We start from the raw sequence: 15,511 nt of genomic DNA, 5'->3' as shown, positions 1-15,511 counted from the left end.
ACCGTCACCCTCAATCATGGTAAAACCCTGCCCTGATCATGACATGGCATGTATCATGGCAACTTCAACCTTTTTGGGGGCTTGTTGGATGCATGTATTATGGTGGTTGTGTTTGTTGGGCATTTTTATTTTCTGTCATTTTTACCACATTACCATATTTTTTACCATCATTTGTGACCATCTTTCTTGCTCTGCTCAATGTGTCTTATTTTCTTCATATCCACACATGCTCTCAATTATGCAATGTTGTATTGGAAACTGATGTATAAAATTATCCTTACCACAATCATTATCACTGTTCTGCATGTTAAATACATCTGTTGATTCCACTATATCTCTTTTATCTTTTTTTTTTATATGTGCTTCTATTTCTTTCTTTGTCTGTTACTATTGTGTTTGTCATGACTATTAATGCTCTTCTTACTTTTGTCTTTTTTTAATTGTGCATTTTCCCGTTTGTTCTGCCTGTCATGTCATTTTTGTGTCTATTTTTACCATTTGTTGTTGTTCTGTCATTGGCTGTACTTCTATCACATTTGGACTCTATCACACATAAACATTATTACACACATACTATGTGCACGCACATTCATACATATTTTACCATGCACACCATTACTGCTATAATCCGGTCAAATCAAAACGCTCTCTTGGCGACCGCGCCTCATAACAGCCGTCCGGACACATCGTTCCTCTGGTTCATGAGTCCGTGGCGAGCCCTCAAATTCATGATCTGCAACCGCCTGAAGTGGATGTTGATCAAACTGCTCATTTTCTGTCTTGTCTCCCTTCTACTCGGTCTCTTCATCTACGCCTCCCCGGGCTACATCGTCAAAAAGATCCTCGGGGCGTAGAGCGTGATGGGTCACGAAGAGCGCCCTCACACTTTGAATCATCCTCTGTGTGCTCTGCACTTTTATCTGATAGACTCACACAAAAGTTTTCAGATAGAATGTGAATGGAGTACTCCTTTACTATTTGCAACATCAAAAAAAAAAAAAAAAAGACATGAAGATTACTGCTCTCCCCTAAGACCGCTTGGATTGGGAGCTCTTTCTAGTTAAAAAAAATGATATGCATTGAAAAGTCTGTGCTTCATCAGTTATTGCAGACCTTTGCTAGATGTGAACTGAGTTATTCTTGTCCTGTACCATTTTCTTGTATGCAGCAATTCATAGTCACTGCCATAGAATATACTACAGCTAAGGATTACGTTCTTTCTGCACTTACCATAAAATGGTGATTTACTGCCCATCTCTGATGTTGTGAAGAAGATTTGGTTCCTCAGTTTTAATACGTATGCAAGGCGGTATCACACTTATTCCTCATTGGTCTATGGCAGTACTCATTCACATAACAGCACGGATGCACGGATGTGTATACATACATTGTATGTTTACCAGTTTATATGTTGCAACTTATAATGACTGGGCAGAGGATATTGACTCTTTACATAGAATCATTCAGGTGATGTCTATATGTGATGTTTAAACTCCGTTACACCTTAACATTATGATCAATTGCTGTTTGATGCCTTTCTGATACCAATGGGATGTCGATTCATCAATGACCAGTCATGACTGCTTCATTGGACCCGGACATGGTTGATACACATTGACGCTAATCTTTTTTTTCTTGTGGCCCATTCAGGCCACTAAAATCTTAAGTCTCAAATTCTGGTGCCCCCAATGACAGAAACATAACAATTTATTTCTAATCTTAAGTGCCTGATGGGGCCATTAGAAGATAGCCTCTTTGGAAGTTTGGTGGACTAACACCATTTTTTGTGGCCCTGGGCCACTGGGCCACTGCTTATGTTGAGCCCTGCATATATTGACAGCTTGCTGCTGTGGGTCATCCACCCAGTCAATGCCTTGATAATGACCCCAGACTTCTGTGATAGCTTTTTGGGTCATTTCTGAACAAACTGTCCTTGTTTTTGTTTTGTTTTGTTTGTTTGTTTCGCTGTTTTTCCTGGGCTGTTTGCCCATGCTACCTCTGAGTCCATCATTGAGAGAAATCTCAGAGTATTTTGAAGATGATGCACTCTGGGCTGATGGTGAAGGTATAGACACCATCACCTGACCTGTGTCATAAAGAGGTCTACAATATTTGTCACTCACTGTACTTATCCCCTTTTCTATCTTATCACCCACTGTTTCTTGGTAAACATGAGTAGATATGTTCCTCAATAAAACTTATGCCTTTATTGGCCTATATTGCCTTCCTTTACCGCAATTTGTATTTCATTGATTCAAAGGTATACAAAGAACATTTCTATGATTTTTGTTGCCTTTGGCTTTTAAAAATCCATAATTCTGTTGTCTCTTTACAGGCAGTTTGATGTTAGTCACATGTTGTATGTTGCAATGGAAAATTGTCACAAATTTTGACCACACTTGTTTTCCTTTTTTGACCCCTTCTTCTCTTCCTACCCTTAAATCCTCCACCAAAATTCTCCGCTTGCCCTCATCTGTGAAAATGTGAAATGTCCTTGTTATGATGTGCCCCACCCCCCCCCCCCCCCCGAAAAAAAAAATGGAACCCAAAAATATCTGATATTCACCTTGATTTCTTGTGTGTTAAAATGCATCAAAACCATTGATCACTCACATGAAATGAATTGCTTTCATCATTTTTGCAAACTGAAACATACCACACTGATACATATACAACATGCTGCTTTACTGAAACTTCATTTGATGCTTAATGGATGCGGCGAATAAAATGATTGTAATAACCCATTCCCATATTCCCATCTGTCTGTATATAACTTTCCACAACTTTCTTACATTCCCTTGTCTTTCACACACTCTGTCTATTTATTTTCCCGTCTATTTCTGTTGTACTTTATCTTTCTCATCTATTTATCTATCTATATCTATATGTATTTCTGGTGTATATACGGAGTATATGCCTTTCTTCTATCCTTCCATTTATATTTCTGTGACTCTTATTTGTCTACCTGTCAATCTATATCTGTTTATCTATTTCCATCATACACATTTTCTGTCACATACTTTATTTATCGATCTACTTATCTCTTTCTGCTGTACACAATATCCTTTTTTTTTGTATTAAATCATATCTCATCTATTTATCTATATCTATATATCTTTCTGGCATATACATGTTACATATCTTCCTTCTGTCCATCTACTTGTCTATCTATCTATCTATTTGTCAATTTGTCAATCTATATCTCTTTACCTATTTCTGTCGCACACATTTTCCAATGTGCTGTGACTGTGTGATTTCTTTTGTCACTTGATCTACGATCAAACCGCTCAGTCGTCCGGACACGTCGTTCCTCTGGTTCATGAGTCCATGGCGATCCATCAAATACATGATCTGCCACCGCCTCAAAATGCTGCTGTGCAAGCTCATTGTTTTCTGCCTTGTGACTTTCTTCCTTGCCCTCTTCATCTATGAGTCTCCCGGCTACACCGTCAAGAAAATCCTAGGGGCATAATGCTTGTTCGAAATTGCTGCAAAGGGTCTGAAGGTGCTGTTATAAGCAGGATTTAATGGACTGTGTGACTAACTCGAGTCAATCATTCCCATGGGCAATTGAACACCATGAAATGTCATTGACGTTTTGACTTGATTATCTGAAAGAGTTAATTGATGAGGGTCCTGCAGCTCCATCAATTCATTCAAAATAATCAATTAGGAATAGACATCTAAAAAGGCCTACCTGTACCTTGCCTGACTTAACAAGAATATATTTATGCATGCTAAATTTAAAGTAGGAAATTATATCTGTTAGGGTTGAGTTCAGTGAAAAGCTTGAACCAAGGTCTGTAATGGGGGGGGGGGGGGTAACTCTTCAATTTGAATACCATTGTAGAAAACTGGTATATTCTAATGATTTGATAGTCTTTGAAGCTCTCCGCACTACTTTGTATGTGCACAATAATTTTCATATCAGGTATATTGGTTGCCCATTTCAGGTTTTTGTGCTTTGTGAAAGCTGCTGCCTTTATTGCAGTTACCATGGCTCCAGGACTCACATCTCATTGATTGCTCTAGGTTGTTGCTGCCACAGAAACTGCAATTCAGCAGCAACTTGTCATTGCTAGAGAGACCTTTACAATATGGAACCCTGATGTTTCACATAGCTAAGCCTATGAGAGAGTTGTGTATGTGGATTTTTGGATGTCTCTCCAATTGATTTTGGTAATTTTGCAATGAAGTTCATCTGATTTGCAGCTTGGAGAAAAAAAAAGTCAAAATTTTGGTCCATTTTACATCATTTGTTGTTGTTGTTGAGGAAAACGGGAGTGGGTAGGCTTGTTGCTAAGGAGATTTTTCTTCTCAGGTTTTGTAAGTTTTACAAAACTCCCTGACTGCCTCACATTGTCATGATTATTATGAAATACACGGCACATTGGTGAGGCGAATTTATCAAAGGTGTCACTAACTTTCTAACTACACATATTTGCCCTTTTTTCTTTCAGTGATTTTGGGAAATGTATTTATGTCTTTTTTGGTGGGTTTTTATTTCATATTCATGTTTTTCAATCTGCTAGCAGGTGACTGGCATTACATGGCATCTAACATGCTCATGGTATTTGTACTGGTCCTGGTGAAATTTAGACTAATCTTGTATGAATTCTATTTCAGGGGTTCCACATAGTTTTGGATAAGCTGATGACATTAAAGGACATCCTGATATAAGGGAGTGTTTGTCAGTTGACTGTGCCTTCATTTTCATCAATGCCACCATTTAATAATAGAAAAAGAGAGAAAAAATTAAATCTTGCAGTATTGCTTGTAAACTAAGATTGCATTGTTATTTTCACAGCTTAGTCATTCAGATTGAGCGTAATATGTTTAGAATTAAGTTCTAAGACCTTCATACACTAGAATTTTAGAAAAAAATAAAAAGAACCCATAAAGAACTTGCAGGAAAAAGAGCAAGCCATATTATCGCTTAAACCTCATTCACTTTTATGCATGTTTAGATTTAAAGCATTAAAAGAGAGTGAGAGAAAAAAAAAATGCAATTTGAGTTTATAAAAAAAAATAAGATTTTTAAAAACACAAGTAACATGTCTTGCAAGCTCTCAAATCTGTATTTAGATATGAACATGGCATTGTAGTGGGTATAACAACCTAATGTTTTGTTACTTGCAATAACTGGCACCAAACTGCACCCCTATGTTGTTGGCTCTTTGTATGTTGCGCACCATCTCCTATTTGTGTGTCTTTCCCTGCACTCTCCCCCCTCCTCCACCACCAAACAGCCGACCCGATACCTCCTTTATCTGGTTCCTCAATCCGTGGAAGTCCATCCGATACATTGTCTGCACCCGCCTTAAGTGGCTGCTCATCAAATTGGCACTCGTCTCGCTGCTTGTAATTTTCCTGGCTCTCTTCATCTACGCATCACCAGGCTACACTGTCAAGAAGATTCTTGGAGCCTAGACGCATACTTGCAATGATAATCTTGAGTTGCCAATTTCAGTATTGTAGATGATGCCACAAAACAGCAATTGTATGTCACATATTTTTGTTGATAGTTGCCATGTTTGTTGTAATGCCCATCATATCTTATAAAATATATTACTATTTATTTACTTATGGTCACAATTGAGTGTTATTATTCGATGACCAACCCATATAAATATGAATATACTATAGTAAGTTATAGTACTATCGTACTAAACTTAAAAGCTTCCTGCAAAGTCCGATGGCTGAAAATCAAAATGTAAAGACTCTTTTTCTTTAAAGACTTTAGAAAGTGCAATGACCTGGAGCAGGGCAAAAGAAGCACTGTTCGTGCAGTATTGCAGTCCAGTGGTGTTGTTGTTTGTGTATTTTGGGATTGGTTGTCATGTGTCATTTCTTTTGTTAGCAGATTATTGTTCCCTATTCGCACAGTGTCTGCCATTTATTTCACGTTGATGTGAACACTTGTTTGAAGTCTTAGTTGTGATGTCCCCATGTGTAAATTCAGTGACTGACACAATGTTGCAATCTAACGTTATGTTGATGTGATTGAGTTCACGTTTGTTCAGTGCACTTAAAAATTTGTGTAATCTAATTCTCTCTCTTTTGTGCTAATTGTTTGATGATTGTTACTTTGTAGCACTGAAATTGACATAAATTGTAAGTGTGACTATCACACTGCTTGTAATTCATTCCTTCTCACTAAATTTATATTTATATTCATCTTCTTTGTCTTTCCCTATTGGGTCTTTTAAAGTACTCTGTCTTGTCAAAGCTAGGCTGAATATTTCATAAGTTAGATAGTATGGTCTTTCAGCTGGAGTGCAAATACATTAGCTGTTTTTGTTTATGTGTTTCTGCATGAATTTCTTCTTCTGATCAGTGTACAGTCAAAAGCTTACAATACATGTATGTTGGGGTATGGCTTTATAGTCCATGTATGCTGATTATATTTGAAAGATAACTGTTCAGGGCCCCGTTGCTAGAAACTTTGCGTTTAAACGCAACTTGCAACTGATTGTCACTGGCCAATCAAAATCATTGTTGCATGCATGTCTTCTTAATAGGGCAGACCCTGAGCCAATCAGAATGGTTGTTTCAAAATTAGCAATTATTTGCAATTGATTGCAACTTTCTTGCAACGGGGCCCAGATCTGTTTAAGGCCCTTTAGAATGATTGTAAACATCTTGTTTAATATCATGCTAAGACTAGAATATAATTTGCACATTGTGTTCTTTTACACAAGTTATGATGCTTAAAAATGTGTGATTAATATTTAATGCCATAATCATTGCCAGGAAATGATTTAACAGTGATCAGTAGCACAGTGTTCTTCAATATGTCTTTCTGCTTTGTTTTGCTTTCCTGACAATTTTATGTGATGATTGCAGTAATGCATTTATGGGCTTCTGACATCGGACATTTCGTACCATATGGCACACAGATCAAAGCAGTGAATATAATATGACCATTTAAGAACAATTTGGAGAAGTGTGTCTAAAGCCGTCTGAGGATCCTATGGTAGCATACAGAATGAGACAAAGTATGATATGAAAGCATGTCTTTAGACAAGATAAAACAGCCAAGCAACTTGGATGAACTTCATTTTTTTTTTTCATTTTGTTTTTGTGGACTGCCAAGATATTTACTTCAAAATTACTTCTTCTTTTTTTCTGACAATATGGCGGTAAAAGGGTATTCACACAATGTTGTATTTATGTGTGCAATAAATGCAGAGAATAAGCTGAACAAAAGCGAGGCATTCTTGGTGTAACTGTAAATCTAATCTTTCCCATTCGCAAAATCAATATAGTAGGAAGTACCCTTTCTTTGTATTTATCCCTATATATGTCAAGAGCATGGTACTATACTTAGGCCTGCCTATCTTGTTAATGAGCCGTGGATGTTCAGTTCTGATATGTAGAATGCATATATTTTATTTCAAGTGATAGAATGCTTCCTGAAAAAAAAAATGACGTTTTTATTTTGGTGCAGATGACTTTTGTAAAATGCTCTTTTCATAACAAACATTAACATTTCAGGCAGAATACTCAATATGATTTGAAGTTGCATGTATGTTCAGCATTATTCATAGATATGAAACCAAAATGATCATCTCTGCCAGTAATGTTCATAATAGGGTCAAATAATGATTATTCATACCTGTACAATATATTTAATTTTGTTGTGGCCATTTTTACGATGATTTCAGGTATATCCCAGCTTTACATTATAATGTAGGGTGAACTTTGTACTACTTTTCCTCACATGTACAGTACTATGGGAAGGGTTGATCATAGGAAGTGTAATGTCCATCTTCTGCTGATAGCAGTTGATGTACCCATTATATATTTGGATTGAATATCCAGCATATAGTCCTTCAAGGTAAATATTTCATTCAGACGATCATGTTATACAAGTATACAAGTTATATGAATATTTGCTATTAGTATTATCCCATGAAATGGTGTTATTCTATTAGAGGCTAGTCCCAAGTTTACTCAGGCAGCTGCCTATGGGAAACGACAGTTTTTAACAAAATTAGCTCATCCTCAGTGTGTTGACAGGCAAGTAAGACACAGTTTAGAAAACCTGTTAATAAGCAGTAAGAAACTGAAATTATCAGCATGTCACAACACCTACAATATCAGAGAAAAATACCAGTTTGTCATTGTTCTTGTTTGAACTTTTGAAATGTAAATGAAAAAGGACTATTTTCCATTCTTGTATTGTTAAGCAGAAGATTCAGGTTTTACATCTGCCTCAAAATTATATGACTTTTAAATACTCAGCTCATTTTGGTACATAGCCAGAACATGCATATCTCATTGATTCAGATAGCTTTGTGGATGATTCCTATTAATGGTAAGGGGTCTAGGACAATTACCCCCTGGGCAATTACCCCGCACCCTTCCCCTGGCCCTAATCCTAATTCTGATCCTGAATCTAACCCTAACCCTAACCCAAACTCCTAACCCTAAACCTAACCCTAACCCTAATCTTTACTCTTACCTTACCATTAACCAGTATTTGGCCGGAGGGTAATTGCCCTCCGGGGGTAATTGCCCGGATACGATGGTAAGAGATCTTTCTGATGGAGTGATGATCATTTCTATAATACCATCAACACTAATATATTTTGACCTGTCCAAATTTCATTTGAATACAGGCTATCGAGCACAAATCATGGGAATATTCAAAACCTTCCTTTACTAAAAAAGGAAGATTATAAATATACAGTAGTAATTATTGTGCATAGTATGGGGAAAAATTTAGATTGTAAATTTCATCAAACTCCTGGTATAACAGAGCTATTCTGGAAAGTTGCAATATGTATTTCTTGTATCTATTTTTATGTTATCAAATTTATGCCATATTAACATAATGCTGTACATATTGTAACAGTAAGTAATGTATATATTTCCTGTATGTCTAAGAAACTCTTAGCCAGTTTTCTGAACATAATTTTTAGATGGTGATTCCAGTTTTTTGATTAACCAATTATGGGATAGATTGATAGGCTTACCCAGTAAGGCATTTTGTCTTCAAGAGCACATACGTGAACACACATACATACTGTATACACATACACATGATGCATCTAATCTGTAGTCAACCAAATGGGATTGCAAATTTGGTCATTCAACTCAATTAATTTCAAATCGATTCATTCAACTCACATCTACAGATGCATTTGAAATTATGATTATCCATATTCTTACAGACCCAGCAGATTCATGTTTCCATCAGGTAAATTTTGTTTTCTTTAATCTCAATGTAGCTTTTGTATTCATTATAAGGTGGTACATCAAATGAAGATTATTTACTGTAAATCTGTCTGAAGTACTGTGCAAGTATTGTTACGCTGTTTACTGATGCCATGTGCCTTGTATTGTTTAATAGGGAAAAATATGGAATAAGCAATAAATGTTTATTTATAACAGTCAATATTTTGTCCTCAGAATCAATGCTGTGATGGTGGATGTGATTTGGTTTTGACTGGATTCAAGCTGGGTCAGAAATCCTGTCATCACTGTTTTATAAAAAGAAATATATATGTATATCTCTAATTATATAAACTTAACTGCATGCCTTTGAACATGTCATCACCATCCATTTCATTTTTCGTATACTTTGATGAAATGTGCATCAAATTGTACATAAATGTCATTTTGTATGCCATTGAAAATTACTGCCTTTACTATCTCATGTATGCTATTGCTCATATAAAACTAATGATCAGATGTTTCTTTTGATATTTATCCAATGTCTCTCTTTGCAGCGTGGTTTCATTTGATTATCATACTTCCATGTTACAGGTTTCTGTCCTTCCATTCTATTTTGGAGTAAGCTTTTAGCTGTCTTCAAGCTGTAGCTTAAGCAATTTTCTTGTCTTCGCTTACATTATTATCAGCAATGTCAACATGATACATGTACAGTGGAAACTCAACTTGAAATGAGCAGATCCTCAAAACTGAGAAAAAACTCAATTCTGAGATCATGAAAATCATGAAATTCTTCCATCGAAATGTTTTTCATTGCAACTGATTGACAAATTGCCCTACATCGGCGTAAATAAGCACTGAATTGAATAAGTCAGTGCTTATTTACGTCAATATAGGGCAATTTGTCAATCAGTTACATGTATTTTGTGTGTGTAAGTTTCAACTGAAGAGATTAAAAGGAAAACAAATCAACAAACAAAGAAACTGCTGCCAACAGAGCACTCCAAAGATATTGTTTTTGTATTCTTATATCAGAGGCCAAAATGATTGAAATGTTGTTGTTGGGTTGTTTGAAAGAGATTAGATTTTGCTTTGTCATATACATTGTTTTATATCAGAGCTATGTAATATGCTTTGTATTGAGTTTCAACTGTTATGCACGAGTTCTTATTGATCAGTATGGCTCATGTATTGAACTCAATACATGCTGTGTTCTGTCTCTCCTGTGTACAGGTAAAATTGTGTAGCAGTCGTGGGTTGTCAATGTGAACTAATTCTAACCTGTCTCCATCATGTTTATGGAGAGACGCAAAGAGGAATAATTCCTTGTGGACCTTTTTTTTTTTTAAATTTGTACTATATAATGCAGTCTTGTGCTAGACAGGCCTACCAAAAATATGACAAACCTAATGAGTAAATATTATTTCCCTATATGTTTCTTCAAACTGTTATCTCATTAAGAAGATTGCATACAGTGAGTAGTAAGGTGATATGGGTGCACTCCCAACCTTGTTCCTTCTTCTTTTTTTTTTTTTTGCTTTACGTTTATTATGATACAAATCTTACTTTTAATACGGAGATTAATAGTGCAATGGAACAGATATACCTACACTCTGTCCACAAAAGAGATTGTCTCTTTTCATATATTTTCCTCCCTGCCTGCATGTCAGAAGTTTTTTTTTCCCCCATTTTCACATAATTTACTATGAATATATGCATTTGTTTCCATTCTGCCGCAAGTACTTTGGAATATATTGACTCTCTTTCAGCTGTGGTTAACATTGCAGAATTCATTAATATTGTCTGGGATTGTGTGGATTAGAATACATTGTGTGGGTTAGAATACATCTCGACTATGTGATGGTTTTCCTTATGTCTGTGGGATAGTGCTGAATTTCATATTTCACATATCAGCCTCATTGACTCCTTCATTCACCCAATCGTTTTCTAATCAACGTTTTGATTTTCTTCATTCCCATCTATTCACGCATCTCCTTTCATGCTTCCCACATCGAATGCTGCCCATATTTCATCACGCTTGGATGTGTGTGTTTGTGTGTGTTGTGATTAACCTCAAATAGTCGACCAGATGGATCAGTAGGGTGGTTTACTAACCCCCTGAGAAACCTGTACTATGGAATTTGGAAGCAATACAAATGGACTCTTCTGAAGTTACTAATAGTTGCTCTCTTGGTCCTCTTTGTTGCCTTGGCGATCTACGCCATGCCTGGCCTGACAATTGAAAAGATTTTTAGTGGCTAGTTATAAAGGCACGCTGAGATCCATGGTAAATGTCATATTATGCAGTTTTCATTTACTTTTTCTTTGTGTGCGTGTGAGTGTGCCGTTTTTCTAGTAGATTTGTTTGTTTGTTTGATTTCAGCTCTTGGTAATTGTGGTTTTTGGACTTTGTGTGAATATTAACAGAGATCATTTGAAGTGGAACTGTTAGCACACATGATTTGCGTAAGGAGAGGAATTAACATTTTTTGTTTCTGTCTGCACGTACGTGCCTGTCAAAGAATGTGGGTGATGCATCAGACTTATTTGCAAGTAACCGAACTGTATATCAGGCTTATTCTGACAGGAGTAAGTCTTACAGTAATCTTTTGAAGTACATGAATAACAAGATCAAAACCTCAAAGTGCTCATATCAATACCAGATTTGGTGGAAAGCTGTATTTCAATGTATGTTTGCATGTGTGCCACAGTTGGCATTGCACATTTCATAGAGCTTTCTTCATCATTTTCGACTGAAGGAATTCATACAAAATGCGTAAAAAGAGACAATAGTGAAATTTTGGAAAGGTACTAGTAGTCATTTATTGGCCCTAATCCATTTTTTTTTTTGTTTTTTACTTCAAGGTATTGTTACAATCCAGTTACCATTGGGAGAAGAGATTTCAAAAATGTTCGAGATATCATATTTGATGCATATGTGTAGGTCAGTTGCATCACAAAACAGCTTGCCATGTAAAAATTTTGCAAGAAAACCTAAAATAAAAGGAGATACATGGTGTATCACTATTTTTCTCAATAAACCTAACTGTAGACGGTTTAGTCTAGATACATTTTTATTATAACTATTGTTCACATTTTGCATATTTAACAATACTTAACATAATCACAACAATTCAAATTTTTAAATAAGTTGTTTCTATTCCTAACTCACATTTTCAAACTATTTTGATGCACTAAAGTTGGGTTTTTGTTTCATCTGCAAATGGTAAATTATGCAGTTTCACTTTGGTGCATGGTTATTTTAAAACACAGCCAGGTATAAATATTTACACACTTTGTGTATACACTGTAAATGTATTCATGTTATTGTCATTTACAGTCATTGATGTTTCAAATACCAGATTTCACAATTGCGTATGTTAGTTTGTACGTGTGTATCCCTCTGTGTGTGTGTGTGTGTGTGTGTGTGTGTTCAGTCACCGCTCGAAATGTTTGTAGTGTTCACAATCTTTACGTAGTGTTTCCCTATGCACTTTGTATGTGTGTAGTTTTGATTATCAATCATATCTTCCATGAGTAAATATGTTAATACAATGATACTGCATTGATATCAATCATATACACATAAATGCATGCATATACCTAATGTACTTTGCTGACATAAAACACAAAATACACTCATATATATATATATATATATATATGACATATAATTGAAATGACCAATTACGTTTTTCCTTCTAAAAACAATGTTTTGTGAATATTATTTGTTAGTACATACAAATTATGATAATACAGAATTAGAGTTTACATATTTTTTTTTTTCAAATCAATATACTCATAGTATGAAAATCTCAGATTTACAATAAAGATGCAATTCACTATAAGTGTAAACACAAAATACATTACTTAAAGTATACACATCCATTAGAAATTCTTTTTCAGAAATCTACAGGCAACAGAACATAGTGCACAATACTTAATGTAATATCCAACGTTTGCCGTGCTTGATCAAAGTTTGTACGTGTACAAGCAGTGACTTATGGCCCTACAACTATCAGGCAAGTATATGTTTTTTTTTTCTTTTGCATGTCCTTTTAATTAGTGAGGAAACATACAATTCCAGAAAGATTTTTTTTTTTCACCAAAAGAAAGCAAAAATTAGAATACAGTAACCTGTGGTAATAAGGTTTCTTATGATCTGACTTCCTTTTGTCGTATGTTTCTGATCATCATCATTCATTTCTTCTTTATCAGTCAAAGCTGACCAAATCAAAACAATAGTGTCACAAAATAAGAATGTTAACGTGGTAGTTAAGTGATATAAAATACTTCTTTGAACTGTTTAGAGTAAAATTAACCCCTTGTTTATCTATTTCAAACAAACACCATTCTGTTTTTATTTAGATGATTCGATGGCAGATCATTTAACCTGACGTTTTCCTTTAACTCCGTCAGTATCTTAGAAGAGCATATTTTGATAATTTTCTTCAACTGGCCCTAAACAAGTGCATATCTTATTGTACTAATACGCCTGAGGACAATCTGTTTCATTATTGTTCATGCCATGTTTTTGTATGTTTTTCTTTTCTTTTCTTTTCCAAGCATTCGAAACTACGAGGAAGAATGATGGGGAGAGAGCACCTATACTTGGCTACAGTATAACGCTTGACCAAGAAACACTACAATACAATGATGACTATCAAAGTTTTGAGTACACGAGAAGGGCCTGCTTCTATTCACAAGTCTCACCACCTATCTAATCAAATGTCTGTATTCATCTTTTTCTTTACTGTTTTTTTTTGCAGTCCCAATTTCACTGATCATATCTATATTTCTTTCTCCCGTAGACCCTTTATCTTTCTTGTTCTCTTCTTTTTTTATGTTTTTGACGGCACGTTTTCTGTGCGCTCTGAAGGTATTTCTTTAATTTTAGTAACTTGTCTACGAGAAATAAAATTGTTAATGGTAATCAGTAGTGTTGACACCAATATTGTTCATAATTACAAGTGTATATCCATATTCCTACAAAGCTGATATGTACCAATATTTTTTATCAAATATATTTTATTATCAATGTATATGATAAATTAAGTCACGTTTGTATATGCGTAGCAATGAAAACGCTAATATTGTGTGCCTGTAGATATGAGCATATTATTATTTTTATAGAATTCTGATTAAGATTATTAATTATTGATTATTAGGAGCCCTCCGGAACGTGAATTTACAGAAGTCATCCGTGTCTGCAAACGCTTTATAGAGCATTATGGTTGTTAGAGAAGTACTGATTCTTGTATTATTTGGGAAAATTACACGGTAAAATTGACGAAGAGATCCGGGAAAGAGAGATGATAATATTGGGAAAAAAAGAAGAAAAAAAAAAGGAAACTTAAGATTACAAAAGTTTTCTGAGCGAAACAGATCCGACACCGGATTGTAACCAGTAGGTGATTATCTTCTAAATAATTAGTTCGGAAGCGGTTAGAATACGACGAACGTGTAACGTTTAATACATAATAGTAAGAGAACAAGCTGTTTAGTAGACAATCATTCTGATACAACTACCGGAAAATTTTGTATTACCGAATGTTGTTCAAGAAATGAATTCTGTAAACGGATGGGACCGGAGACTTTATACTTCATATTTAACTTTATACGTCAGTTGTAAGTATATACAAGGTGATACGTGTAGCGGACAGACAGCAATAATGCACATTTATATGCCAAACCACCGTCCTTTATTCTTCATATAAATTCTTTCAAATCAAGGGGCTATTCTCTTTTTACACCCCTTCACAGAACAGCGCATACTTAATATTTTGCTACACGCACTTGGACAGCGAATACCCTGCAAAACCTAAGGGTCGCTACAGCCTCAGAACTATGCACGAATCCCGTAAAAACAAACAAACAAACAAACAAACAAACAAAAACACAGAAGTAGTGTGATCCGGATCGCTAAGTTAAACTATAATCACCTTCTAAATGATCACAACGGACCTTGCCTCGATTTTCATCAAAATCCGTTCATAACTTTTTCGAGTTATATTAGTAACAGACAAATAAACAGGCAAAGAAGTGCTAGTGAAAACGCAATCCGTGGCGAAGGTATACCATTTTGTAATGTAAAATCATGTACGAAATTTCAGTTCTCATTTACAAATGGTGATTAATCCTTTCATAAGCATCATATTGAAATGCTCTCTCTTTTGTTAGAGAGAAAAAAGCAGTCTGCACTTGCAGGTTTTATGAAAAACAAAAGTGATTAAAATAACCCGTCTAATAACGATCGGTGTAAAATTAAACCTGGTGATAAAAGAGGTAAAGATCTCAGGGATTGAATTATCGTCCAACACATTCAAATATG

General features: G+C 35.3%; 1 protein-coding gene across 1 annotated transcript in view; it reads right to left on the bottom strand.

The window, feature by feature from the left end:
• Positions 1 to 15,511, bottom strand: part of LOC140234334 (small ribosomal subunit protein eS7-like) — a 463,926-nt gene that overhangs the window by 298,154 nt on the left and 150,261 nt on the right. The gene's annotated exons all lie outside the window — the stretch shown is intronic.

Source organism: Diadema setosum, chromosome 10 (assembly GCF_964275005.1).
Source record: "Diadema setosum chromosome 10, eeDiaSeto1, whole genome shotgun sequence".
Classification (NCBI taxonomy): Eukaryota; Metazoa; Echinodermata; class Echinoidea; order Diadematoida; family Diadematidae; genus Diadema; species Diadema setosum.
The sequence above is the reverse complement of the archived record's forward strand: the minus strand, read 5'-3'. Positions and strand labels throughout refer to the sequence as shown.